Here is a 27,945-nt window from a genome sequence, read left to right as displayed (position 1 = left end):
GCCGTGCTCCTCTCCTGTTCCCCAGGGACCCCCAGAGAGGTCTGGCAAGGAGAGCAGTGGGGCAGAGCCCCTCCCTGGAGCACAGGCAATGGGCAGCCCAGCTGGGAGCGCTACACTGCTGCTGGTGCAAGCTTCATATGCCACTTCACCAGCCCACACAGCTGTGCTGGAAGAGGGACACTTCCAAACAGCCCCGCCAGCTGCAGCCAGGCACAGCCCCACTAAGCAGAGTGGGAGCCCCCAGCCCAGGACAGTCCCCAGCCCTGCTCAGAACCTCCCCACATGGCACCGCTGCACGGGGACGGGCCCACAAAGCCTCCAGCCATGCTGCTGGCCCAGGCCCTATTCAGGAGCTCTGGGTCCCACCCCGCTCCAGCCTCCCCCACCAGCACCAGGCCCCAGGGCAGCGAGAACACCTGAGCAGTGGGGCCAGGTGACAGGGTTTCCGGGTGGAGAGTCACTGGGGAGGGGGCAGGCAGCAGTGGCTCAGCGTCGCTCCCGCGCAGGGAGATGTGCAAAGTGGCTGAGGGCGGAGTCCCAGTGGCACAGCTGGGCAGCCAGGAGCGCATGTGGCTGGCTGGGCTGAGCAATCTCCAAGCCCCCAAGCCGGCACAGCCACTGCCTGGCACAGCCAGGCACCCCTCTGCTCCCAGCACCACTGGGAAACGCACCACCTCTGGCTGTCTGCACCGGCTCAGAGATGGGCAGCCACAGCCCAGACACCACAGCAGAGCCCAGCTGGGCTCCTGCCTGGCTGCTGCCCAGGAGCCTGCAGGCCAAGGTCTTGTCCCTGCAAACCCTCTTAGGCAGCAGAAGCATTTACAAGGACCTCGCGCTGCGGCCAGCCGCACGGGTCCCACTCTCCCTTAGTTCGTACTGGAGAGTGGGTGAGATCTGGGCCACGGGTCAAGACAGACAAACGAACCAGACACGCTTGGCGCCACCGAGCCGGGAGCAGTTAACACAGGAGGGCATGAAGAGATGGCTGCTGGCCTGAGGCAAGGAGCCCCTGGCTGCCCTCCATAGCATGTGAAGCCAGCAACCCCTCCATCCCCAGAGCTCTCTCTCACACACACCCTCCACGGTGCCCCAGTGTCTGAGTCCTGCTACCCTGCAGTGCAAGGGGCACCAGGTGGTGGTGGAGAGCATTGCAGGCACTCAGCCTTGGAACTGGACTGGGGACCTGGGTTCCTACCTCATGACCCTTCCCAAGTCCCAGGCCCCAGCACAATCCAGCCATGGGGCCCTCGTTTCAGGAAGCATGTTCCGAAGCCCTGTGTCTCCACTGAACGTCTCACTGCAGCTCAGATGACGCTTCGTTAACTCCTCGCCAGCTCCCTGAAGGCAGAGAAGGCCCAGCTGGCTGTCACACCCCCTACACCTCCTGTCCTGCAGACCCATCACAGGAGGGTCCTCCAGTATGCAATGGGACCTGGAAATGGCCCTCCCAGCTGGCATCATGTGGCTCCCTGGGAGTCCGACTCAGCAGGGAGGCCACGGGCTGACTGGGCCATGAGGACTGAGCTCCCCACGGCTGCCATGTCTAACAATGAGTCACAGGAACATCCAGCTCATGCCGTTCTCTGTATCACCCTGCGCCTCCACACACAGGGGAGCTGCCTTGCTTTTCAGTGCAGCAGCCCCTCGAGGACACAGCCCCTTGAGGAAGCAGCACGGCAGGATCTAACCAGCCACGGGCAGTCCTGCACCAACCCCATCAAGTTCTTTGAGCAGCAGGTAAAGGAGACCTGGTTGGCATGATTTACTGGCACTGGGGCCATGCCTGGCAGATGCAGCAGCGGGGGATGCAGTCCCAGCGCTCGAGAGGGAGCCTGCCACATGGAGAGAGCTCAGCCTGCCGCTGTCCTGAGGACTCAGGGGGAGCTGCAGTGTCACTGTCTGCTGGCAGGCGGCTGGGCCAGGCCCACAAGGCAACGCTGGGCACTGAACGCTGCTGTAACTCAGAGGTGTTTGGGGCCTGGGAGCAGGGCAGCAAGAGACCCCACATTAGGGCATTCCCTCTTGGGGGACGCAAATACACAATGACCCAAACCTTCCAACTGGTTTTGGGCAGCCAGCCTGGCACTGCCTGCCCGGGAGACATCAGCAGTCTGGTTTGGAGGGCTCTGGTCCGCTACTCCCTCTGGGCAGGTCTGGGGTATCCCACAGCCAAACCCGGAAACCCTGATTCAGGCAGCTCCCAGCACACGAGTGGCCAGCTGCAAGGTGTCACAGCGTGTGGGGGAGTCAGGGCCCTGCACCCCTCTTCCTGCGATTCCCCGAGACTCTCAGCCAGCCAGTAACACAGAAGGTTTATTAGACGACAGGAACACAGCCCCAAGCAGAGCATGTAGGTACAACCAGAACCCCTCAATCAAGTCCTTCGGGGGGGTTCAGGGAGCTTAAACCCCAGCTTGGGGTTCCCTGCATTGCACCCCCCAGCCCAAGACTGAAAACAAAACCTCCTCCAGCAGCTCTCTCCCCCTCCCCCCAGCTCCCCCTCTCCTTTGTTCACTCTCCTGGGCAGAAGGTGTCACTTCTCCCAACCCCCCTCCTGGCTCAGGTTACAGCTCAGGTAGCTTCCTTCAAGGGAAGTCCCCCATCCCCAGTGTAACTCTCCTGCAACATTCCCAGGTCAAATCCACCTGCTCCGTCACACAAGGATCTGACCCACGATCACCATCACAACGCACTGCTCTAGTGCCATGCGCTTGCCTGGTGCTGCTGGGAGCAAGGACTGAGAGAAGGCTTTGCCCTGGAGAGTTTGCAAACTCTGCTGCCTGCACTAGCAGTGCTTGGAGCTGGACCATGGCACCCTCCCGTGACTCACCCTTGTACACTGCTTTTTACATGCACTCGGCAGGAGACAGCCCAGCTCTGCTGAGCTCCTCTGTTCTCCCTGCCTCCCTGCGATGCCATGACTGGAAAAAGGCTAAGGTAGTGCCCATCTATAAAAAAGGGAAGGAGGAGGATCTGGGGAAATACAGCCCCTGGAAAAATCATGGAGCAGGTCCTCAAGGAATCCATTCTGAAGCACCTAGAGGAGAGGAAAGTGATCAGGAACAGTCAGCATGGATTCACCAAGGGCAAGTCATGCCTGACTAACCTAATTGCCTTCTCTGAGGAGGTATGTGCTTGTGCATGAGGGAGCAAAAGTGGACGTGTTTATTCCTTGACTTATGCAAAGCTTTTTGATACAGTCCTCCCACGTATTCTTGTCAGCAAGTAAGAGTATGTGCTGAATGATGGACTGTAAGGGGACAGAAGCTGGCGAGAATGAGTCAGGCTCACGAGTAGTAATTCAATGGTACATTCTAGCTGGCAGCCGATGTTTCAAGTGAGAATGCCAAGGGTGTCGTTCTGGGGAGGTCTTTGTTTTCAATATACTTTCAGTTAATAGATTACTGAGGAAGCGTGGGAGACTGCACTCAGCACGTTGCAGATGACACTAAACTGGGAGGAGTGGTGATACGCTGGGGTAGGGATAGAGATCAGAGGGCCCTAGAAATTAGAGGATTGGACCAAAAGAATCATGTCATGCAGGTTCAGCATGGACAAGTGCGAAGTCCTGCACTTAGCGATGAAGATCGATGCTGCTAAGGCTGGGGACTGATGGCTAGCAGCATCTGCAAAAAGGACCTAAGGGTTACAGTGGACGAGAAGTGTGATCTGAGTCAAGATGTGCCCTTGTTGCCAGAGAGACAACGGCATATTGGGCTGTATAGAAGGGGCATTGCCCAGCATAGAGGGATGTTGATCATTCCCCTGTATTTGGCATTGGTGAGGCCTCATTCTGGAGTATGTGTCCAGTTTTGGGCTCTCCACTACAAGAATAGATGTGGAAATATGGAGAGTCCAGTGAGGTGGCAACAAAATGAATTAGGGTGAGCAACATGACTTGTTGAGGAGAGGCTGAGGGAACTGGGTTGTTTAGTCTGCAGAGAGAAGAATGGGAGGATTTGATAGTACTTTCAACACCTGAAGGGGTTCGAAGAGAGGTGGATCTAGACTGTTTCAGTGGTACAGATGACAGAACAAGGAGTGATGGTCTCAAGTTGCAGTGGGGGAGGTTTAGGTTGGATATCAGGAAAAACATTTTTATTAGGAGAGTGGTGAAGCACTGGAATGGGTTACCTAGGGAGGTGGTGGAATCTCCTTCCTTAGAGGTTTTTAAGGCCCAACTTGATAAAGCCCTGGCTGGAATGATTTAGTTGGGGTTGGTCCTGCTTTGAGCAGGGGGTTGGACTAGATGACCTCCTGAGGTCCCTTCCAACCCTGAAATTCTATGATTCCATGATTAGGGTCCACCCTCCTGCCCCCCAGCCGGGGGAGGTTAGGATCTTTGTCCGAGTCGCAAAACAGAACAAGGATTCAGGAAGCAAATTCTCTGGGGTTTGGCTGGTGATATTCACACCGATGAGAGCAATACAGGCCCCAGGACACTGACCGACTACAGGGGGGTCTCCAGTGTGTGTGGTAACCCCCTGCTCCACTCCTTGTGCTTCAGACACATCCCCCCCTTGACTCAGGCAAGGCCCTGGGAGGGCAGCTAAGCTCCTGGAGGATGGTTCTGGGCTCTAGAACGTTTCTCTTGCTCATCAAACCGTCTCCTCCATAAATTCATCAAGCTCAGTCTTGAAGCCAGTTCAGTTTTTTGCTCCCACTGCTCCAAAGCTTCACTCCTCTGATGGTTAGAAACGTTTGTCTGGTGTCTTGGCCCATTTATATCCATTTGTTCATGTGCCAGCATTGTCCCTTAACTTAAATCAATTCTTCAGTCATAGGGCACAAGCCTGAGTTTACTGATTCATTAGAAACCCTGGCTATTGGCCTTGCAATTTCACGGGCCAGTTCCATGAAAATTCTTGGATGGAAATTTTCTGAGCCCCTCGATTTGCTCCCATGAAGCTGTTTGAGTTTGACTTCTGCCTCGAACTTGGTCATTTCTAACTCCATGTCCTCGTCCCCAGTAGGCGCCTGCCACAGCCCCCAGGCAGAACAGCCACAAAGAGTTTGTACTAACTAAAGCTACTCCAACTGCCAGCTCTGCAGCCGGCGACTGGCTGTGTGCCTGGATTTGTACAGCGCCTAGCGCCAGGGACCCAGGGCCCGTGATTGAGACCCTAGGAGGGCCTACCCCAAAGCGAACCATAAACAGGGGTGGCCAACGGAAAGAGCTGAGGGTTTTGATGCTCCAGTGAATGCCACTAGAAGGCAGTACAGAGCTGACTTGCTTCCACCTGCCGCTCACAGCCTGCCCAGAGCCCTGGCTGCAACTCTAGGATGGCAGGACTCAAACTCAGGCCCTCGCTGCGTGTAGATGACAGGGGTTGCTAGGCTGACGCGTGGGCCCCTCCATGGCAGCAGCCTCACCAGCTAGATCCATGTCCCTTGACCCCCCTCCTGCCCCTGCCCTCAAATCCCACCCCCACCAGGGTCTGACTCCCAGAGTGGTGCCAGTTCTCCCTGCTCAGCATCTCATGCAGCCATGCATGCCTGGCAGCCTCGCCCACCCCCGGCACTGGGGGAGCGAGGGGCCAGCCAGACCCGGCACTGCAGAGATGCCCCTCCTGTGCAAGTGCATGGCTCCCTGGCTAGCGCTGGTGAAATTGGGGGGATAATTCAATGCCAATCTCAATGCCCAGGGAGCAGACCGGTCCCTCCCCGAGGCTGGACTCTCAGCACCCTGAGCAGCCAAGCATGGATTAACGCAGACCCAATGTAAACACAGTGGGTCAGCCAGGGCAGGAGGGGTTGGCAGAGCAAGGCAGGGAACCCAGCACTTTCAGCCTTCCTCAGGCAGCACAATGCTGGCTGAAGCTTTCCCTTTGCTGCACAGGCCGTTTGCCCAGTGGCTGGAACGGAATTCCTGTGTTCTTGGCAATACACCTCTCAGCCATAATGCTGACACCAGCTGACGGGGCTGGGGATGGAGGGCAGGCATGCTGACCCGGGGATAGCGCAGTGCTGGCTCTGTGATGGATCCCACGGCAATGGGCTGGCAGCTCAGACACTGCACAGACTGGGCAGAGGGGGACAGAAGCAGGCCAGGGTTTCAGCCTCCCAAGTCCCGTCTCTCCAGCTCGCAGAGGGCGAGAAAGGCAGGGCTGCACCATGCAGCAAGGAGAGAGTTGGCACAGGGCAGTGTCTGGCTCCCTGACACGGGAGGGACTGGACAGCGAAAGAGGGAGGCTAATGGAAGCTGGGGAAACGCTGCGGGTGCTGTGAGGCTCAGCCCACATGATGCACAGAGACGCTGGGGGCTCTCACCCACCACGCGCAGGGAGTCACTGAGTTGGAGGGAGCAGGCCGCTGTGAGAGTCCCCGGGCCTGAGTGGGGGTGAGCGGGGGCTGTGCCAGGAAGTGGGAGAGGTGCAGGGACAGTGACAGACTTGTTTAATTTGCACGCCAGTGAGCGAGGCCATTTTTCAGGGAGCAGCAGCAGGCCCCACAGCCCCTTCCTAAGGGCTCGTTATATATGGGCACTGTCCCCTACTGGCAGCTCAGCCATGCATTGCAGGGACAGCAGGCGAGTGCAATTAAATAACCCTCTGGCTGCGGGGCCCCCCGGGGCCGCTTACCACTAACTGCCCCGGCCTCATGCTTCTTCATTCGCTCCTGATGGATGAGCAACAACCAGCCACGCCCCCAGCTGCCCCTGAGCACTCTGGGCAGCCGCCTGGGCCATGAGGTTCCACATGTTGCAAGCTACACAGGAAACGCCTGCTGCCTCTTCGGGTGGCTGCCCCTGGCCCATTCCCTGAGGGGGAGAGGGATGCATGGGGCCCATGCAGAGCAGAAGGGCCCACAGCTTATTCCCTGCAGCCCTGGCAGCAAAACTCTGCATGCTCAGCTGAGCCTTGGATGATGCAGCAGCCAGGAGAGTGCAGGGCAGGGCAGGGGACAGGCTGGATCCAGGGACCACAAAGAATCCCAACAGCCACAGTGCTGAGAGGGCAGGGAGAAGGGGTGGGCAGTGCCATCCCCCTGGGATTAACTCAGAGCAGAGAGCACAGTCCCACCCGCAAACACAATCTGCAGCACCAGCTGAGCATGGCATTGCCCATCCCCCTCTCTGTGCATTACACTCCCCTTGGGCAGGGGCTCCGAGACCCCTCACTCTGCAGCATCTGGCACCAGCGCCCAGGGGCCCTACCCAGCAGAGCATTGGGGTCTGAACTGCCAATGGGGGAGTGCCAATGGCCCAAGCATGGCGGAGCTGTTCTCACTGTCCCAGTGTCACAACAAGGGGATGCAGAGACCCTGAGCTCCGGTGAGGTGCTGCAGGGGCAGCCCCAGAGCCCGACAGCAGTGACAGCACAGGATTCCCCCCACCTCCTCAGGGAGTCTGTTCTCCATAGCTCAGGGGAGTGGGGTTCTAGCACCAGCTCTACCTCCCAGCCCTCTCAACCTGGGCAAGCGCCCTCTCCCCTCTGGACGCCCATCCCTGCCTGGAGGGGAAGTAATCACCTCCCTCCTGCACCGGGCCACAGGGAGCAGAACCTCCCAGAGCAGCACCTACCCCAGCTGGGGACACGATGGTGCCAGGCCTGGCCCAGACTCAGCGAGAGCCAGCTCCTGCCCCAGGGAGCCCACAAGCAGCTTGTGACGCACTAGGGAGCAGGGCACGTGAATTGTAGGAAGTGAGGGTGCAGGGCCCTGACTCCCCCACACTCCATGACATGGCTGTGCTTGGAGAGGTTCTGAGGGGAGCAGGGCCTGGCACAGGGTCTCAGTCACCACGCAGCACAGAGAGGACGTTTGTAGGGCTACCAGGCCTCACCCCATTGCTGTGGGAGGTTTGGGCCAGTAATGCTCACCGGCCAGCAGGTAGGATCACACTGCTTTCTGCAAGGCTTTGAGAAGGGTCTTGCTTTCTGCCGTGAGAAAGGGGCTCCCCATTCCCCTTGAATGGTTGGTTCTGGGCTGGATTCTTTCCCCAGAAGGGTGCCTGGAGGGAGCGAGGCCAAGAGCCTGGCCCAGCGGACAGGGCAGGTCACCTTCCCGCACGGAGAGAGCAGCACCCTGGGAAAACACCTGCTCAGAGACCATGTTTACTCGGCCTGAGTCACTGATTTATTTCTGGCTGCTCAGCCTGGCTGGGAAGGCACAAAAACAAGATCAGGAGGCTAAGAGCACGTGGAGCCCTGGGAGAGCTGCCGGAGAGCCAGCTGCCACGGCACCACTTGGCGCAAGAGCAGCCTGGGCTGTGCTGAGTAGCCAAGGGCTCAGCGGGGATTCCCGGCCTGGTGCTAGAGGGCACAGTGTCCTCTTCTGCCTGAGGCAGAAACCTGCAGGCCTGAGCTCAGGTATATTTCCTCAGAGCATATGCAGATCACAGCCTCTGAGCCAGAGTCCAAGCTATGTCCATGCCCTGAACCCGCTGCAGAATCAGCAAGAAAGAGCAGAAAAGGATGTGGATTTCTGGAGGAAGGTCCCTGCCCCAGGCTGCTCCAGGGGAAGCCACCCTCGAAGACAAGCGATATGGGCAGGGAGGAGAATCCCAGAAGTCCAGACCCATCTGCTGCACACCCCCGTCATGCCACTCCACACGGGCTCTGCCACAGCCCAGCTCTGGAGGAACCCGTTCTGTGTGCCAGACCCCCAAGGGGGTCCCACTCTTCCTTCAGGGTAGTCCCCACAGCCCAGTCACGGCCTAGACTCAAGCCTCCAGGTTCCAGCCCTCCTGGTTCACAGTGTGAGCTCTGCCCAGTAAGTCCAGCGATTTATAACCTTCCCTAAGGCCAGGGAACGGCTTCCTCCCTGGGAGAGGGGAGCTGGGCCCGGCCCCTGCCCGTGAGGCCAGACCCAACTGGGTCCAACTGCAGCAAATCACAACACGCAAGGAGAAGCCTCCCCAGGCCCAGAGCTCTTCCCCCAGCCCTCCACTCCCTGCCAGGACACTGGGCCCTGCTCCAGGAGAGGCTTGGTCTGGCCTGGGATTTTTGCCTGGAAGGGGCCACCAGGTGCAGCAGGGCTTTGGTGTGAGACACGAGAACCTTCTACGCAGAAGGACAGTCACTTATTACCTCTCTTCCAGCTCTGCTTGAGCCCCCTGACTTGGCACGTCCTGTTCCCTGGCAAGATGGGGCAGCCCCAGCACAGGTCTCTGCTTCAGGTCATCTTCCAGGCCTCTGTGCTTTGGGCCACATTTCATTTTCCAGCCTTTTTTATAAATGGCTCCAGCTCCGCACCCTCCTCCAGCCAGCTCCATACCCCAGCTCCGCACCCCGCTCCAGCTGGTTCCACACCCTGGCTCCCACCCTCCTCCAGCCAGCTGTGCACCCCAGCTCCACACCCCTCTCCAGCCGGCTCTGCACCCTAGTGTCACGGAGTCTGGCCCTGCACCCCTCTTCCTGGGACCCACAGTGACTTTTATCCAGCCAGTAAAACAGAAGGTTTATTGGACAGCAGGAACACAGGTTACAGCAGAGCTTGCAGGCACAGTCCGGACCCCTCCACTGAGTCCTTCTGGGGGTTCAGGGTGCTTGGATCCCAGCTAGGATCCCCTGAATTCCTCCCCATAGCCCAAACCCAAACTGTCCTGCCTCTCCTCCTCCGGCCGAAAAAAAAAAACCCTTTGTTTCCTTCTCCTCCGCCCAGCAGCTCCCCCTCCCCCCTGCTGGCTCACATTACAACCTGACTACCTGTCCCTCACCTACAGACATCCCCTGCTTTCCCGTTCCCCACACAGACAGTCCCTACTCCATCACACCTAGCTCCTGCCCCCTCTGGGTGGCTCCACACCCCGGCTCCCACGCCCCTCCGGCCAGCTGTGCACCCCAGATCTGTGCCCCGGTGTTAAAACCCTGTCAAGACTCCCACCCATGTCCTGCTTCCTCCTAATTACTGAACACCAGCCCTAACAGCTCTTCCTCCCAGAGCACACTCCGGTCCAGCAGGTTCAGACTGGCATCAGGTGACCTGTATCTACACGGGGGGTGTCTCCCCTTGCCCACTGGACTGTGGGGAAGCGAGCGGAAGCAGCAGCTCAGTGTGTGGCTGGTGTGTGTCTGACGGCTGGGAGCAGGGCAAACCAGCCTGCTCCATGCAGACCTCATGGCGAGAAGCCTTTTCAGGAGGCCTGAGGCCCTGCAGCCCCAGAGATGGGCACCAAGGTGTCACGGAGTGTGAGGGGAGACAAGGCCCTGCACCTCCAGCTTCCTGGGATCCATCATAACTCTCCACCAGCCAGTAAAACAGAAGGTTTATTTGGACGACAGGAACACAGTCCAAAACAGGTCTTGCCGACACAGGACTCCCTTTAGTTAGGGCCACCTGGGGGCCCCAGGGAGGCCACAGCCTTGTTGGGAAGCCCAAGCCCCATCAGGGTGCTCCTCTCCCCATTTCCCAGCCAGCTCCAAACTGAAACTCCCTCCATCATCTCACTCAGCCTCCCCCCAGCTCCTCCCCCAGCCTTTTTCCAGTGTCCTGGGCAGAGGTGTCACCTGGCCTTCAACCCCCCTCCTGGGTTCTCAGGTTACATGCTCAGTTATCCTCCCTTCCCCAATGCAGCCAATCCCAGCAAAACTCCCCTGCAACCTTCCCAGGTCACCATTCACATAACACAGCAAGAACATCCCCACTTCCTCACACAAGGCCAAGGCACTGGACCTTGTAAACTGGAGTAATAGGATGAAATATAGTGAAAAGTGCAAGGTCATGCACTTAGGGATTAATAATAAGAATTTTAGATATACGTTGGGGACGCATCAGTTGGAAACGACGGAGGAGGAGAAGGACCTTGGGGTATTGGTTGATAGCAGGATGACTATGAGCCGCCAATGTGATATGGCTGTTAAAAAAGCAAATGCGGTTTTAGGATGCATCAGGCGAGGTATTTCCAGCAAGGAGAAGGAGGTGTTAGTGCCGTTATATACGGCGCTGGTGAGACCCCACCTGGAATATTGTGTGCAGTTCTGGTGTCCCATGTTTAAGAAGGATGAATTCAAACTGGAACAGGTTCAGAGACGGGCTACTAGGATGATCCGAGGAATGGAAAATCTGCCTTATGAAAGGAGACTCAAAGAGCTTGGCTTGTTTAGCCTGGCCAAAAGAAGGCTCCGGGGGGATATGCTTGCTCTATATAAATATATCAGGGGGATTAACGTTAGGGAGGGAGAGGAATTATTTAAGTTTAGTACTAATGTAGGCACAAGGACGAATGGGTACAAACTGGATATTAGGAAGTTTAGACTTGAAATTAGACGAAGGTTTCTAACCATTAGGGGAGTGAAGTTCTGGAACAGCCTTCCGAGGGAAGTAGTGGGGGCAAAAGACTTATCTGGCTTTAAGACTAAGCTTGATAAGTATATGGAGGGGATGTTATGATTGGATAGTTTAATTTGGGCAATTGATCTTGGATTATCAGCAGATAAGTCTGCTCAATGGTCTGTGAGGGGATGTTGGATGGGATGGGAACTGAGTTACTGCAGAGAATTCTTTCTTGGGTGCTGGCTGGTGAGTCTTGCCCACATGCTCAGGGTTTAGCTGATCGCCATATTTGGGGTTGGGAAGGAATTTTCCTCCAGGGCGGATTGGCAGAGGCCCTGGAGGTTTTTCGCCTTCCTCTGCAGCGTGGGGCGTGGGTCCTTGCTGGTGGATTCTCTGCAGCTTGAGGTCTTCAAACCACAATTTTGAGGACTTCAATAACTCAGTCATGGGTTAGGGGTTGTTATAAAAGTGGATGGGTACGGTTCTGTGGCCTGCCTTGTGCAGGAGGTCAGACTAGATGATCATATTGGTCCCTTCTGACCTATGAGACTGTGGACCAGACTGACCCCTGTGTGTCCATTTCAGCAGGAAATGGCTCGTCCAGCCCTGGGTTTCTCATGGTGCTCACCCCTCCCGATGCACAGAGCCTCCTGGGCCAGGACAGTGTCTCCTTCTGTGCTCCTCCAGCATGGGAGTGGAACCTGCCCCCCATCAGTCAATGGGACATTCGGTTACACCAGGGCACGGACTCAGCTCGTGAGCGCCTGGCCAGCAAGAGCTGAGCAGTGGGGGAGCAGAACCTCCACTGGCTCTGAGCCAGGCCTCAGACTGCAGCTCCCAGCCATGGGGCAGAGCTGAGCCCAGGCAGTGACACTCTGGCAGGCTGAGGTCTGAGGAGCTGCACTGGCTCCGAGAAGTCCTTCCCTGGCCCTGGGAAAGAGAGGGGTCCATCATCCACTGGACCCAGGGCCAGCGCTTGCATTTAGGCGGCTTAGGCAATCGCCTAGGGCGCCAGCATTATTAGGGGGCGGCATTTTGCCGGAGGGGGCAGCAGGCGGCTCCGGTGGAGCTGCCGCAGTGGTGCCTGCAGAGGGTCCACTGGTCCACCGCTCCGGTGGAGCTGCCACAGTCCTGCCTGCAGAGGGTCGGCTGCTCACGCGGCTGCGGTGGACCTCCCGCAGGCAGGCCTGCGGCAGCTCCACCAGAGCAGCTCCACCAGAGCCGTGGGAGCAGCCGACCGTCCGCAGGCAGGACTGCAGAGCCGGGGGACCAGCGCGTGGGGCGACAAAATGGCCGTGCGCCTAGGGCGCTCAAACCCCTAGCGCTGGTCCTGAGTGGACCTATTCCACAGAGGCCCCTGCGCTCTCGGGACCCCAGCCAGAACACGGAGTCACTCGGGGTTAGTCTTCTTTCAGGCCTCCAACTCGCAGGACAGAACAGGGCAATAGTCTCACCCAGCAGTTGTGGGAGAGGCTGGAGTTCAGGACTCCTGGGTTCTAGCCCAGCTCCGCCATCCACGTGCCTGGTGCTGGAAGAGCTGCGGGCGCTCCACAGTTCCCAGAGGAAAGGTGCTGGGAGAGGATTCAGGCCAGAGCAGTCACAGTCCAAAGGGTGACCTCTTCGTTACCTCCTGGCTGTCACAGCTGTGGGATCAGGGGCACCTGAAGAGGTGGGCTCCCCAGAGGCCCCCCCGGGAAGTCAGGTTCTGCAGTCTGTCCCCCTGCTCATGCACCCGCAGGAGGCTGCTGGCCAGCGCCTGAATCCCAAGGCAGAGCTTTGCCCCCCCTGCAGACAGACAAAACTGCTGCTGCAGCTGCTTGAGACCCAGCTAACAGGCACTGGCACCGAGGGCACGGCTGGCACTGCTGGACATGGGAGCACACACCTAACAGAGATCAGGCTCAAGCCTCATTCCCCCTTGGCTCTCTGGGCCTGCGCCAGGAGCTGCACTATGCAGCCATTTTATTTTCTAACCCACAGGTGACACAAGTGGCTGTTCCTGCATGATCCCTTCCAAGCGCCATCTCTGTCCTTCTGGGGGGCAGCATGCATGGCTCTTGGCAGAGCACCTGGGAGCCAGCACTCCGCCCAGCACCCCACCGCCATTTCCATGGGGCCCTGCAGGGAGCAACTTTAGGGCCTTTTCTGCAAGCGTCTCCTACGCAGAGCTGGGGGCAAAGGTCTTGTTCAGCATCCTTCGCTGGGGGCTGTAATCACCAAGACCCAGAGATCCCGCGTCAGAGCCTCACAACTGGGAATTAAGATGACTAGGCAGAGGAAAGAGGCTGGGATTGTGTCTTTTCATTTGAAGAGTAATTTCCAGGCAGCTGCATCTGCACCAGCCACTCCCTTGATTTAAACAAAACTTAGGGGTGGGGGGATGACAGCCTTTCCACGTTCACTGTGTCCCCTGCTAGTGAAAAACAGCCCAAGGGCTTCACGCACAACAGCCCTTCCCAGGAAGCGCCTCTTTAATTTCGCCATCATTTATCCCCTCCTGAGACAGACGCTTAAGGATCATTTTCTTCCAGAGTCAGGCACAAAATCCATTTTCTGTTGAGAAACAACAATTTGGCTGCCCCAGTGATTGGCTCAGGGATGCTCGCCCCAGATCACATCGCTCCCCAGCCGCTGCACCTTTCGGTGCTAAATTGTACCTGCCCAGGGACATGGCTCAGCCCTGATTCCTGGCTTTCAACCGGAACGTGCAGACAATGCCGAGCGCTGGTGGCATTTGCATCTGATTATGCAGAGACAGGTTGCGAGGCTGTGAAGACAGGCAGCGTCCCACTCCAGCAGGGGACAGGTTCCTGACTGATTCTGTGGGTGTTTCTATAAAGTCTTTGATTACTCATCACGGAGCAGGGGGTTAGTGCAAACTTCTCGAATCTAAATTGAGCTACAGGAGCCACATCCATTGCACACGCACGCACACGCACCTGGGCCTCTGTCCGCCATCTCTGTGGCGGAGGCAGCAAAGCAGGGGTCTGAGGCTGCAGAGCCTGGCTAGCTTACGGCGATGGCCTGGGAGCAGACGCTGCTTGTGCAAGTTCCCCTTGGTTTGAGTCGGTTTTCACAACAAGGAAATGCGATGCTGGTTAGACAGCACGCAGAACAGAGTGTAGAAATAGCTGCCGGCAGTGGCTTTGCTAGTGCCAGTGATGAGGAAATTGGCACCTGCCCTTGTTTTAATCAGCTTAATGAGTAAATAAACAATGGCATTAAATAACTGAGCCTTGGAACCACTGGTGCGTGTGTGTGCACTCACTGCCCAAGGGCCCCTGACTGTACCCCAGCTCCCTCACCTAGATTAACAGCCTCACAGAAGTAACTTCCAGGCTGCCCCCCTTTACTACACAGGCCAGAGAATCCCCCAACAATCCATCTCCAGCCCAGAACTTCTGTCCAAGCAAGAGTGGCACTTTCAGGAAGAGATGCCCAATCCTGGATAATTCTCTGGGGCAGAGACTGTGCCATCCTAGGACGCCCTTTACCTCCTGCAGTGCCCCTGCCCAAGCAGCATGCATGGCACCGGGCCACAATGCAGGGAGGGGGAAGCCCCCCCAGTACAGCTCTGATGTCCCCCTCTCCCCCCCAGCACCTCAGTGCCACAGCTGATGAATTGGAGGCAGTGCCGAGAAAGGCGACCAGCTCGACCCAGGGCTCTCAGGGCTGGGGTAGATGGGGTTAGTTAGAAGGGGCTATGCCAAGGGGTGGGGCGGGGGGGGACTTGGACAGCTTAGAAACAGGGGAAGGGTTTGAACCCCCAGGAAGGAGTGGGCAACGGGATCAAATTAAGAGGGGAAGAGTCAAGTAGAATGTGAGGAAAGCCTCCCAAGAGACAGAGTGCTGGGAATTATCCCTCACCCCAGGAAGGGGTGGGAGCCCCGTGGCTTGGCATGCTGAGCGCTCCAGTGAATGCACACACGGGTATTGGTCGGCACTGCCAGGAACTGGACAGAGGGGCCTACGTGGCTTTGCTCATCTCTAGCTTCCATGATTTCAGGGCCGGCCAGTGGAGGCCTCGGACAGTGGAAGGGGAGCCTGTCTGAGCCAGTGGCACTGCGTTAACAGCCCACCATGTCAAGAACTTGGAAGCACCACCTGGCACGGAGCCACAGGCTTTGGTCTTGCAGCCATGTCCAGGAAAGAGGCGCTCGCACCTGCTCTCTGCACCAGAGACACTCTGGCTTCTTGCTCAGTGAGCAGCATGGAAACCTGCATTCAGTAACCTGGTGGGGAAGGGAAATCACCCTTAGGGGGCATCCCATGGGAAGGAAGTTCATCACCTGGGCTACTGGAACACATTCCCCATGCTGAGGGAAGTAGAGGCTGGGGGGTGGGGGAAAGAGGGGAGAAGGGGGTCACAGTTCGGAGGGGGAGGAAATCACAGCCATATTTATAGCAAACCACCTCCCTGCAGCCTCTCCAGTGTCCTGCTCAGTGCCTGCAATCACTTCTCCGTATCGCTCGTGCACGGATTACAGGCTCTTGTCTACCCTACAGCACCACCCCCACCCCAGCAGGTCCCGGGTGTGATTCACAACCACTGTCCGCACATGCCAATACACCCGGACTATGAACAGCAGCTGCAGAACACTGCCTTGAGGGGTGGGGAGGGAGAATGGAACTCCCGGATTCACGGCTCATCTGCCCCAGTCCAGAAGTCCCTCCCCCCGGCCTGCATCCACCCCTATCTATGCAGGGCAGGGCACCCCCCGCTCAACCCGCAAAGCCATCGGAGAATGCTGCTACCCCATAGGCTATGCCCTGGCACTGGGCTGGGCGGGGATGCTGCAGAAACGCATGGGGCAGAGCTAAGGTTGCAGGTGCATCTGCTGGCTTCAGAGCACCTGCCTGGGGCCACCTCAAGGCTCTTCACTTCAATTGTTTATGGAACAGAAGAGAACAAGAAAGAACTCCCTCCCCCTTTCCATGCCATACACAGAAGCTATTTAAATACAGGGAACTTTGGAGTTTACAAACCAGTGAGTCAGGGAGCTCGAAAAGAAACACAGCCGAGTTAACTTCTGAGCCATTTTAACTCAAGGCTGTTTCTACATGAGCCAACCCTCTTCCCCGCTCAGCTGAGTCACTGAGATGTGTCTGTCAGCAGAATTACCTGGGCCTGAGTCACAGGCAGCACAAATATTGGAAATTAGCTCCTCGGGAAAACCGTATTCTTGTAATGGCTAAAAAGACGCCAAGCTCTCAAGCAGGGTCTCCAAAGGACTTGCCCCCTCTGTCACCAGCCCCCTGGCGAGTTAGTGGGTTTGGCTCTGAAAGGAAGAATCCCTCTGGGATAGCCCCAGACAGGAAGTTTAGCTGTTGCAAATCTATAGTGGAATTGGAAAAGGTTCAGAAAAGGGCAACACAAATGATGAAAGGATGGAACAGGTTCCATGCGAGGAGAGATTAACAAGGGCAGAACTCCTCAGCTTGGAGAAGAGACGACTTAGGGGGGATATGACAGAGGGCTACAAAATCATGACTGATGAGGAGAAAGTCAATAAGGAAGCATAGGCACCGACTCCGTGGGTGCTCCAGGGCTGGTGCACCCGGGCTGGTGCACCCATGGGGGAAAAAATGGTGGGAGCTCTGCACCCAATGGCAACCCCCCTACCAGAACCTCCCCTTCCCCTAGTGCCTCCTGCCCACCGGCAGACCCAACAGATCAGCACCTCCCCCTCCCTCCCATCACCTACCACAGATCAGCTGTTTCGAGGCATCGGGAGGCGCTGGGGGGAGGGGGAGGAGTGAGGGTGCAGCGTGCTTGGGGGAGGGGAGCAGAACTGGACAGGGAAGAGACAGGGCAGGAAAGAGGGCTGGGGTGGGGCCTGCGGTGGGGAGAAGAGGTGAAGTGGGGGAAGGGCCTGGGCGGAGCACCCCCTTGCAGATTAGAAACTTGGTTCCTGTGTAAGGAAGTGCTATTTACTCCTTCTCATAACACAAGAGCTAGGGATCACCCAATTAAATTAATGGGCAGCAAGTTTAACACAAACAAAAGGAAGTATTTCTTCACACACCACACAGTCAGCCTATGGAACTCTTTGCCAGACGACGTGGTGAAGGCCAAGACTATAACAGGGTTAAAAAAAAGGAACTAGGTAAGTTCATGGAGGATGGGTCCATCAATGGCTATTAGCCAGGTTGCACGGGGATGGTGTCCCCAGCCTCTGTTTGCCAGAAGCTGGGAATGGGCAACAGGGAATGGATCACTTGATGATTACCTGTTCTGTTCATTCCCTCTGGGGCACCTGGCATTGGCCACTGTCGGCAGACAGGATACTGGGCTAAATGGACCTTTGGTCTGACCTAGTACGGCCGTTCTTATGGCCACACGCATCCCCATGCCACTGGCAGAGCCCACGGAGGCAGAGGAGCGCTGGTCACCATCACACCATGTGGGAAATGAACCTCATTATTTTTAAAACCGAAATGTCAAACTTGGCTTCAGCACAAACCCCCGAGCACCAGCGTCCCCCCACCCCGTGGGCTCCTGGCCTCTTGGTACCAAGGCCGTTCGTTTAGAATAAGGAACCTGCTGTGATCTCACCACAGCAGATTCTGAGCAGCTGCAGCTAAAGATCAAAGTCTGACGGGTGACATTTTTCACAGACTTGTTATTTGAAATTCAGCTGAGAACAATCTATGCAGCTAGTTCTGGATACCTGAGCAGCTGGGTGCAGTTACCAGGTGTCTGGGGTCTGAGCTGGGACTGGGGTGTGATTGGACCCTCAGTGGCTTTATTTTGGTCCTTCCTGACTATCCAAGCAGCACTTGGAGAATCTAACTTCCAGGGCAACTCTCTGGAGGGCAAACACAAATCTCACTCATTTTTCAATAGCCACTTCAGAGTCAGGATTCCTGCCATGACACCTGCTCCACTCTCATGTGCCTATGACCAGCCAGAAGCGCGGGCCAAGTGAATCCCTGTCAAAAGGCAAAGGAACATTGGTGGGAGATTGCGCACAGAGGCTGCCAGCAGGCCAGGAAAGATCAGCTGGGCTTGCAGAGATCAATAAAACCAGAAACCCTAGCCCAGAAAGGAGCGTGAGAGGATCATGTCCCCCACCCCCACCCCTGCCAACACACAGCCAGCTCAGGGTAGACCTGCTTGGTCCAGTTACATTGTAAAGTCCTAAGTGACAGAGCTGCCCCTGCCTTTGGAGACCATCCCACAGCCTGGAGCCCTTCCGGGCTAGTCACTTCCACCCCATTTCACCTAACGGCCTGTGCAGAGGAATGTGCGTCTACACTGCAATATGAGCCCAAGCTCAGACTCTGGCTTGAGCCCATACCCACACCAATCTGTCTGACTTGGGCCAGGAAGCCCTCAAGACCTGGCAGAGGGGGTGAGTCCAAGCCAGAGTCCCACTGGGACTTGAGTCCCAACTTCATCATTTTGCAGTGTGGACACAGCTCAGGCCAGGTCCCCACCAACACTATCCCACAACCCCCTGGGCCAGCGTTCCTTGGCCTGTTTATCCCAAGACTGGCCAATCAACCCTCAGAAAATGGAAGCCAGCCTCCGGTTCAAATGCAGCTGGAAAACACACCACCCAGCACCAGGGCTGTGCTAAACCCCAGCTCATGCTTTGCCGTGGCCACTGCTTCCCCCCAGGCCCTGGAGAAAACCTGCCCCTGCGTTGGCCAGACCCAAACAGGGATCACCAGGATGGGCTGAGTCAGATGGCAGGACTCCGGCTGCTTCAGAAAAAGCTCTGCTCAGCCAGCACTATGCTGGCTTTACTTGTTCTTCCAGCGCTGCCTAGCAGGGCTGCACTTCTCCGGCCATCTGCTGGGCTCCGCACACAGTGGGACGCAGGAGAAGGGCTTCTAGTCAACCTGGGCCACTTCCTCTAGGACTGTCACTCCTTTGTAAACATGGCACCCGCACCAAGTGGGGGAGAGGCCACCACAGCCCTGGTCTGAGGGAGAAAGGGCACAGTACTGGTGCCAGGCTTGGCTCTCAGACTAGGAAATACCCCAGCATCCAGGCTGCATGTCTGCAGCCAATGTAATCCCCATGCTACAGTCCTGCCACTTCCCTGGAGCACCGTGTGGGTGAAACCCAGCCCCCTGACACTGGTTCTCAGAAAAGAGTATAAATACGGTGAGTGAGTGAGTGCCTATCTAGCAATGCCAGAAGTGTGCATGCTGGGTGATGCCCAGCAGAAAACTCTCATGGGCCTCAGTGCGTCCAGGACTTCATCCTGCAGACCATCAGCCCAGGACAGGCACTGCAGCTAACGGAGAGACAACCTTAGCCAAGCCTTCAGCAGCCTGAAACCAGCCCCTGGGGAAAAGGATTTCTTGGCAGATGCCCCTGCAATGTACAGATGCAGGGGACGGGGGGGGGGGGGAGTTGCTAACAGACAAAAATGACACCCTTTGCTCCTTCACAGGAGGCTGATCAGTCGGATTAGCTGATTTACCACAAGACTCGTGTCTGTGTTGCTGGATACACAGATTGTAAAACAGAACAAACAAACCCAAACCCACCTGCTGCTGTTTACCAGCCCTGCAGCCCCAGAGTTGAAGGATTTGATTTCCACCCCAGCTGAGCCACCATCGCTCTTACTCATGCAGCAGAAACAAAATAAATATTGGAAAGCGGCGGCCGAGGAATTAATACCTACAGGGCCCCTCACTTGTTCGGTCTGACACGGGTTCCCTCCTAACCCGCCCCGTCCTTAGTCACTCCCTGACCGTGCAATGGGGGGAGAATTCCCCCTGCCCGGCACGGACCCGGGCCCCGGCCCCTTCCCAGCGACGCAGCTCGCTCGGGACCTTCCCAGGGACCCAGGAGGGGGCAGATTGTACCGGCTCAGCGTGCAGCGGGGATAAGAACAGAGCTGCAGGCTCGCACTGATTTCCGGCCAGGGCTTTGGGGCTCTGAGCTGGCCAGGGGCTCTTCGAGGCTGCGGGTACAACCCTTCCACCCCCATTATTGAGAGCTTTGCTCGGCTCTGCGCAGGCTCGGCTCAGCCCGTAACGCCCGCGGGCAGCCCGGCCCGGGCGTTACACGTGTCTTAGGCCGGACCAGCTCTGGGGCGCGGTACCGGAGCCGGGGAGGGAGCGGGAAGGCGGCCGAGCCCCGGACACAGAGACACTTCACCCCGTAGTACCTGGGGCTCCTGACCCCCCCCGGACCCCCGCGTGGGGCGGGGCGGGGCGCGGCTCTTACCGGCGCTGCAGGGAGCAGGGCCAGGACATCCTGGGCTGCCTGAGGCCGGGCCGGGGCGCGCAGTCCGGGGCGCGGCGGAGCAGGTACCGCTCGGTGTCGGAGTGGAAGCGCTGCTGGATGCGGATGTGGGTGCGGGGCTGGCGCCACAGGTGCTTGGGGGGCTTGGCGGTGCCGGCCCCCTCCCGGCTCAGCTCCATGGCCCTGCCCGGCCCGGGGCGCTGTCCGCCCACCGGCTGCTGAAGCGGCTCCGAGCCGCCCCCGGCACCGCAAGTTCCTGGGAGCCCCCGGCCGGAAACTTTCCCGGCTGCGCCCCGGCGCCTTCGCCTGGTTCCCGGCCGCCGGGCTCCGCAGCTGCTGCAGCTCGCTCCGCCAGGCGCTTATATAGCGGAGCGGAGCGGAGCGGAGCTCGGCGCAGGTGCGGGGGGAGCGCTAACCCCGCCCCCTGCCGCAGCGTCCGAGGCGTGGGCGCGGCCGTCCCGGGGCCTCGGGCGCACTGGAAGCGCCTGGGGGCAGGCCGGGCATGGCCCGGGCCCCAGGAGGGGCTTGGGAAGGGCGGGGCTGCTCCTGGGCAGCTGGGCTTGGTCCCCCCCCCCCCCCATCACTGCCAGGCACCGCCCGCGGTGAAGGGACAGTGACACTTGTCATTGGGCCAAACCCCAGTCCGGACCCCTCTGCCAGATCCCCGCCCCCCATGGGCCCAGCAGCCAGGAGCTGGGCAGACACTGCTGCTGGGTGCTCCAGGTGGCTTTCTTCCCTCTGCCCCACCCCCCTGCTGCAGATGGGGGGGCAGGGCCCAGCGGGACGAGACGGGTTGGGGGGAGGGGAGCTGAGCTGCAGGGCCCAGCAGGACGGGATGGGTGGAGGGGAGATGCAGGGCCCAGCGGGCTGGGGTAGGGGAGGCAGCCCAATTGCTCTCACACCCAGGCAGGGGGAGGCTGGCCAGGTCAGAGTGCAGTGAACATAAGAACGGCCAGACTGGGTCAGACCAAAGGTCCATCAAGCCCAGTATCCTGTCTCGTGAAAGTGGCCAATGCCAGGTGCCCCAGAGGGGATGAACAGAACAGGGAATCATCAAATGATCCATCCCCTGTTGCCCATTCCCAGCTTCTTGCAAACAGAGGCTAGGGACACCATCCCTGCCCATCCTGGCTAATAGCCATTGATGGACCTGTCCTCCATGAATTTTTCTAGCTCCCTTTTGAACCCGTTACAGTATTGGCCTTCGCCACACCCTCTGGCAGGGAGTTCCAGAGGTTGACAGTGCGTTGTGTGAAAAAATACTTCCTTGTGTTTGTTTTAAACCTGATGCCTATTAATTTCATTTGGTGGCCTCTGGTTCTTGTGTTATGAGAAGGAGTAAATAACATTTACTTATTTACTTTCTCCATGCCACTCATGATTTTATAGACCTCAATCATATCCCCCTTTAGTCACCTCTTTTCCAAGCTGACAAGTCCCAGTCTTATTAATCTCTCCTCATACAGAAGCTGTTCCATACCCCTAATCATTTTTGTTGCCCTTTTCTGAGCCTTTTCCCGTTCCAATATATCTTTTTTGAGATGGGGTGACCCCATCTGCACACAGTATTCAAGATGTGAGTGTACCATGGATTTATATAGAGGCAACATGATATTTTGTCTTATTATCTCTTCCTTTCTTGGTGATTCCCAACACTCTGTTTGCTTTTTCGACCGCCGCTGCACATTGAATGGATGTTTTCAGAGAACTTATCCACAATGACTCCAAGATCTCTCTCTTGAGTGGTAACAGCTAATTTAGACCCCATCATTGTATATGTATAGTTAGGATTATGTTCACCAATGTGCATTTACCAACATTGAATTTCATCTGCTATTTTGTTGCCCAGTCACCCAGTTTTGAGAGATCCTTTTGTAGCTCTTCGCAGTCTGCCTGGGTCTTAACTATCTTGAGCAGTTTTGTATCATCTGCAAATTTTGCCACCTCACTGTTTACTCCCTTTTCCAGATCATTTATGACTATGTGGAATAGGACTGGTCACAGCCCTGGGGGACACAACTATTTACCTCTCTCCATTCTGAAAACTGACTATTTATTCCTACCACTGGGGTCTGTAACTTCCATGGCCAGAGGCCAGGCCTGGGCAGAGGGGCCTGTCAGGGAGTGTGAGGGAGTCAGGGCCCTGCACCCCTCTTCCTGAGATTCCCCGGGACTCTCAGCCAGCCAGTAACACAGAAGGTTTATTAGATGACAGGAACACAGCCCCAAGCAGAGCGTGTAGGTACAACCAGAACCCCTCAATCAAGTCCTTCGGGGGAGTTCAGGGAGCTTAAACCCCAGCTTGGGGTTCCCTGCATTGCACCCCCCAGCCCAAGACTGAAAACAAAACCTCCTCCAGCAGCTCTCTCCCCCTCCCCCCAGCTCCTCCTCTCCTTTGTTCACTCTCCTGGGCAGAAGGTGTCACTTCTCCCAACCCCCCTCCTGGCTCAGGTTACAGCTCAGGTAGCTTCCTTCAAGGGAAGTCCCCCATCCCCAGTGTAACTCTCCTGCAACATTCCCAGGTCAAATCCACCCTGCTTCCTGCTCCATCACAGGGCCTCAGGAGCAGATCCTGCTGCTGTGCCCCGTGTCCTGTGCTCTGCCTGGTCCCATGGGCAGGAGGGACAGGGCGGTGCAGGGCTACACTGCCCATGCTCCTGCTCCGTCAGCCATGCTGGGCCTGCTGGCACTGGGCTCAATTCAGGAGACCCTCCGGCTCCCATGAAGGAATCAGGGACATGCTCTGGAGAGCCAGCAGCAGAGCCAGGCTCAGGCATCGCACGCCCTTCGCTGTCCCTTGGCCAGTGCCCAGGCCCTGCCGCCCCTGGGTTCCTCAGCCAGCCTGGCGCTCTGCATGTGCCTGTTAGGCCCGTTGACGCTCACAGGCTGAGGTGATGGGTTAAGGCTTCAGGGAGGGGGCAGGCCCCCAGCCCCAGACCTGAGCAAAAGCCTTGTCCTTTGCTCTTCAGTGAGCCCTGCAGCTGCAGACACTCAGGACAAGCTGAGATGTGACTGTGCCCGTGCTGAGCTGCAGCATCTCTGCAGCGGCCTCCCCTCAGGGAGCCAGGCAGAGCCATGCTGGGCTGTGGGTGTTTCAAGTGACAAAGGTGCTTGGCCTGTTGCCTTCAGCAGGAATCACATGCTGAGCTCCACACGGCTCATCTGGGGCCCGCCAGGTCCAGGCTCCCTCTGGTTACCAGGGCTGGGAAGGCATGAATGCACCATCACCCCTTTTGGCATGAGACTTCCCACAAGGACAGGCCACAGCAAAGCCCAGCAGCTTCGGGGGACTCTGCTCAGCACTGCAATCCCCCTACAAACTAACAAGTGATTGGCAAGGATTGTACTGAGGTGTTATTTCCAGGGCTCTATAAATACATGCCCAGGGCTTTCGAATGCAGTGGGCCAATGAAAGCCCGATAGACTAAAGAGCCCTGCAAAGATTAAGGCTTTACCTTTGTCTGCTCATTATCTCAAATCTCCCATCAGTCCCACTTGTACCAGTACTCTGGACTCCACAGCACCCTGCAGTACCAGTACTCTGCATCCAGCAACACCCTGCACCCTACAGTACCAGTACTCTGCACCCAGCAACACCCTGCACCCCATTGTACCAGTACTCTGCACCCAGCAACACCCTGCATCCCGCAATACCAGTACTCTGCACCCAGCAACACCCTGCACCCCGCTGTACCAGTACTCTGCACCCAGCAACACCCTGCACCCCGCTGTACCAGTACTCTGCACCCAGCAACACCCTGCACCCCGCTGTACCAGTACTCTGCACCCAGCAACACCCTGCACCCCGCTGTACCAGTACTCTGCACCCAGCAACACCCTGCACCCCGCTGTACCAGTACTCTGCACCCAGCAACACCCTGCACCCCGCTGTACCAGTACTCTGCACCCAGCAACACCCTGCACCCCGCTGTACCAGTACCCTGCACCCAGCAACACCCTGCACCCCGCTGTACCAGTACTCTGCACCCAGCAACACCCTGCACCCTACAATACCAGTACTCTGCATCCAGCAACACCCTGCACCCTACAATACCAGTACTCTGCATTCAGCAACACTCTGCACCCCGCTGTACCAGTACTCTGCATCCAGCAACACCCTGTACCCCACTGTACCAATACTCTGCACCCAGCAACACCCTGCACCCCACAGTACCAGTACTCTGCATCCAGCAACACTCTGCACCCCACAGTACCAGTACTCTGCACCCAGCAACACCCTGCAGCCTGCAGTATGAGTACTCTGCACCCAGCGACACCCTGCACCCCGCAGTACCAGTACTCTGCATCCAGCAACACCCTGCACCCCAGTACTCTGCACCCCACAGTACCAGTACTCTGCACCCAGAAGCACCCCACAGTACCAGTACTCTGTGCCCCACAATACCAGTACTCTGTATGCAGCAGCACCGTTCATCACCAATACTCTCCAACCCGCAGTATCAATACTCTGCACTCAGCATCCTGCAGTACCAGTACTCTGCACATGGCAGCAGTCACTACTTGATGCTTCAGGTAGCAAAGGTTTAGATGCTCATATGACGAAGAACACCCGTATTTAGATGAGACAGGACAAACACACATTGGTGGGTGTGAACTCTTCTGCTTTGGGATGGAAGCAGCCATTAAGGGATTGGATGAGGGGGGGAGACATCCCTATTGGACAAGTTATTCCAAAATTAACCCCTCTCCCTGCCTAAAGTCACCCCTCCCCCCCAGTCTCTAGGACCAACCTGCTGTGGTGATTGCAAGCATGGTTGGTGCTGTGGGATACACACAACTAGCATGTTACCACCTGGTGGAAACCCCAACCCCAGTTGAGAGCAGGGCATTACCAAGGACACACAGCGACACATAGCTTGTCTCAGCCCAAGCAGCTGCGATGCACGGTCTGTGGGATTTCATTCACAACATCCAGCACAGCGGCAAACACCTGTGTGGGGCCGGCACCACGATCATGCCACTGGGCTTCAAGCAGTCTCTGCCATGCCCCTTATCAACACCCCCCCACTCCGCGAGCATCCCACAGGCTGGCAGATGGCAGGCCCGGTAACGTCAGACAGCGAGCGAGTGGAAAGCTTTCCCCATCCGTGCCCATGTTTAGCACCATTGTGAATAGCAGAGATCCCCCTTCTGGGGCTCAGCTGGCTCTGGCTTAGTCCTCTTAATTATCCTGTTTGTTTATTCACCATCCTCAGCAGCCGCCAGACGCACACCAGCATTAGTGGTGGCTTTGGGAGCCTTTCCCCACAGCCCCGTTCTAAAACCTCTCTTGGGAAACTGCTGTTATAACCAAGGAGTGATTTGGAAAGGAAATGATTTTCTATCACGGGAGTGCCTCTGCCTGTGTCTGTGTCCTGATCATTGTTCCTCCCGGACCAACGTGCGGTGCTGTGCTGCCTGGAGGAGCAGGCTGAGCTCATGCTGGGGGCCAAACGGCTGCAGGACTCCGGGATATCTCTCCTCTCCAATGGAGCAGCACATGGAACAATGGCAGGACCCTGAGCAGAAGCCAAGTGTGGCCAATGGGCAGGGCTCAGGATTGGGCCCTACAGGGGTTCCCGCACTGCATCTGAACAGCCACATGCCTCTGATGGGCCAGCACCAGATTCTTACGTGTTCCCCCAAAGCAATTTGTACCTAGCCCTGTTGGGAGCCAGGCCTCAGTACCATGCACGGGCTGGTGCCAGGCCAAACGCAGAGACGCCGGACACATCCTAGAGCTCTGGGCTCCCATTAAAACATAAGCAAAGTGGCCAGACCCAGTTCACTGCCAGCCAGCAAAGGCACAGGCACCAGGCTCTCTGAGCGGCTGAGGTTATTGCTCGTTGTTTGTCCTAGGCACGGGAACGTGCCTGGCAGAGCACAAAGCAGAGTGGGGCCATGCAGAGAACAGACAGAGAGGAGCGCACGGTGCCAAGTATCCACCCGCCCTCACACTGGACTTTCATGTGACAGCAACCGCTGTCTGGACCAGGAGGTGAAGCCCTCTGCCAAGAGGAACTCAATCATGCATGGTGAAGGCCTCCGCGGGCAGCGCGGGCACCTGCTCCATCTGAAACAAAGCAGCCACCTGGTCCTTCAGCAGCGGGGGAGGGGGTGCAGGGTGCGCAGCCACATGGGCACTGAACGCATTTGCTTTATGCAGCGACGGTGGGAGCCTGGCCTCCCTGCAGTTGATGGGGGTTCTGTCACCAACTTCAGCGGAGCCAGGATTTTGTCCCATATTCATCTCCCTGGCCCAGTCAAGTGGCACTTGCGGTTTGCCAGCGGAGGGGCAGGAGATGGTGCCGTAAGGCCTTGGTGCAAAACAGGGGAGTGAAGCCATAAACCACAAACAAAGCAGCCTTGACCAAGAGGGGCAGAACTGCCCCAAACCCCCTCTTTCCCAGCTGGATCCCCGTCCGGGGAGAGCAGGTCACCAGCAGCATAACATGGCCCCAAGCTCTGTTCTGTGAAAAGCATCCCTGGGGGCCCAGTCGTTTCCCATCAGCCCCATGAAAAGCAGCACCAATCCGATCTCAGCACCAAGGCCATGCTGCGGGGCAGGGAAGGCGATGCGGGGCTGCTGCCACTTGTTTTTCTGGCCACAAAAAGAAATTAAAACCCAACACCACCACCCCGAAACTTGTATGAGGCAGGCGAGGCGCCGGGCTCCAGCACAGAGAAGCAGCCAGAGACAATCTGCTGTGGTGGACCAATCGCAATCAATATTCCTGGCAAGGAAATTAAGAATTTGGCATTGGGGGAGGCAGTGTTGGGCAGGGAGCTATGCCAGGGGGACCACGGGCAGCAGGGGAAGAGTGCTTCAAGTGCAGGATCCCCTCCCACCCCACTCCCCGGTGCATCTGCTCTGTTTCCTGGCCAAGTTTGAAAACTAAGCATGAAATATGTGCCGGGCTATCAGCAAGAGCTGAATCAAAGCAAGGCAATAGATTTTTGGGAACACATCTGTGGGGAATGAATATCAAGTAGGTTAGCCAGTCACTGGAGCCGGGAGCGCTGCCTGGGATGGGTGCCAGGCTGCTAACGAGCAGCAGAAGATGGAGGGGATGCTGGCCCGAGGGCAGGAGCAGGGTTCCGTTGAAGCATTAGGGCCCCCAGGCATGGTGATGTCACCATAACGGGGGGCCGGGGGCAGGCTGCGGGCATCACCATGAGCTGCTCTGGGAGTGGCAGCTCTGCCCTGGCAGGCAGTTTGCTCAGTACGTCCAGTTGGGTAAGTTCCTAGCATCCTGCAAGGGCTCCTTGGGGAAGTTTAGGCTCAAGACCAAGATTTCTGGGTTAACAGCAATATTTTAACGTGCTGTAAAATCCACAGGCTGGCTCTGGATTTACTTCAGGTGCTGTCAGGAACTCTACATTCCTGAGACAGAGGGAAGCAGCTGGGCCACCAGAACTCTGTTTCCTGAACAATGGCACTGAATGAAAACTATGAGAACCAGCCCAGCCTGCTGTTCCCCACACGCGCCTCTGCAGCAGCTGCCCACACAAACTGCAGGAAG

General features: G+C 57.3%; 1 protein-coding gene across 1 annotated transcript in view; it reads right to left on the bottom strand.

Annotated features, from left to right (window-relative positions):
* The window catches only part of PDE4C (phosphodiesterase 4C), a 91,267-nt gene that overhangs the window by 41,324 nt on the left and 21,998 nt on the right, over positions 1 to 27,945 (bottom strand). The gene's annotated exons all lie outside the window — the stretch shown is intronic.

This window comes from Chelonoidis abingdonii, chromosome 11 (genome assembly GCF_003597395.2).
Source record: "Chelonoidis abingdonii isolate Lonesome George chromosome 11, CheloAbing_2.0, whole genome shotgun sequence".
NCBI classification, from domain to species: Eukaryota; Metazoa; Chordata; order Testudines; family Testudinidae; genus Chelonoidis; species Chelonoidis abingdonii.
The sequence above is the reverse complement of the archived record's forward strand: the minus strand, read 5'-3'. Positions and strand labels throughout refer to the sequence as shown.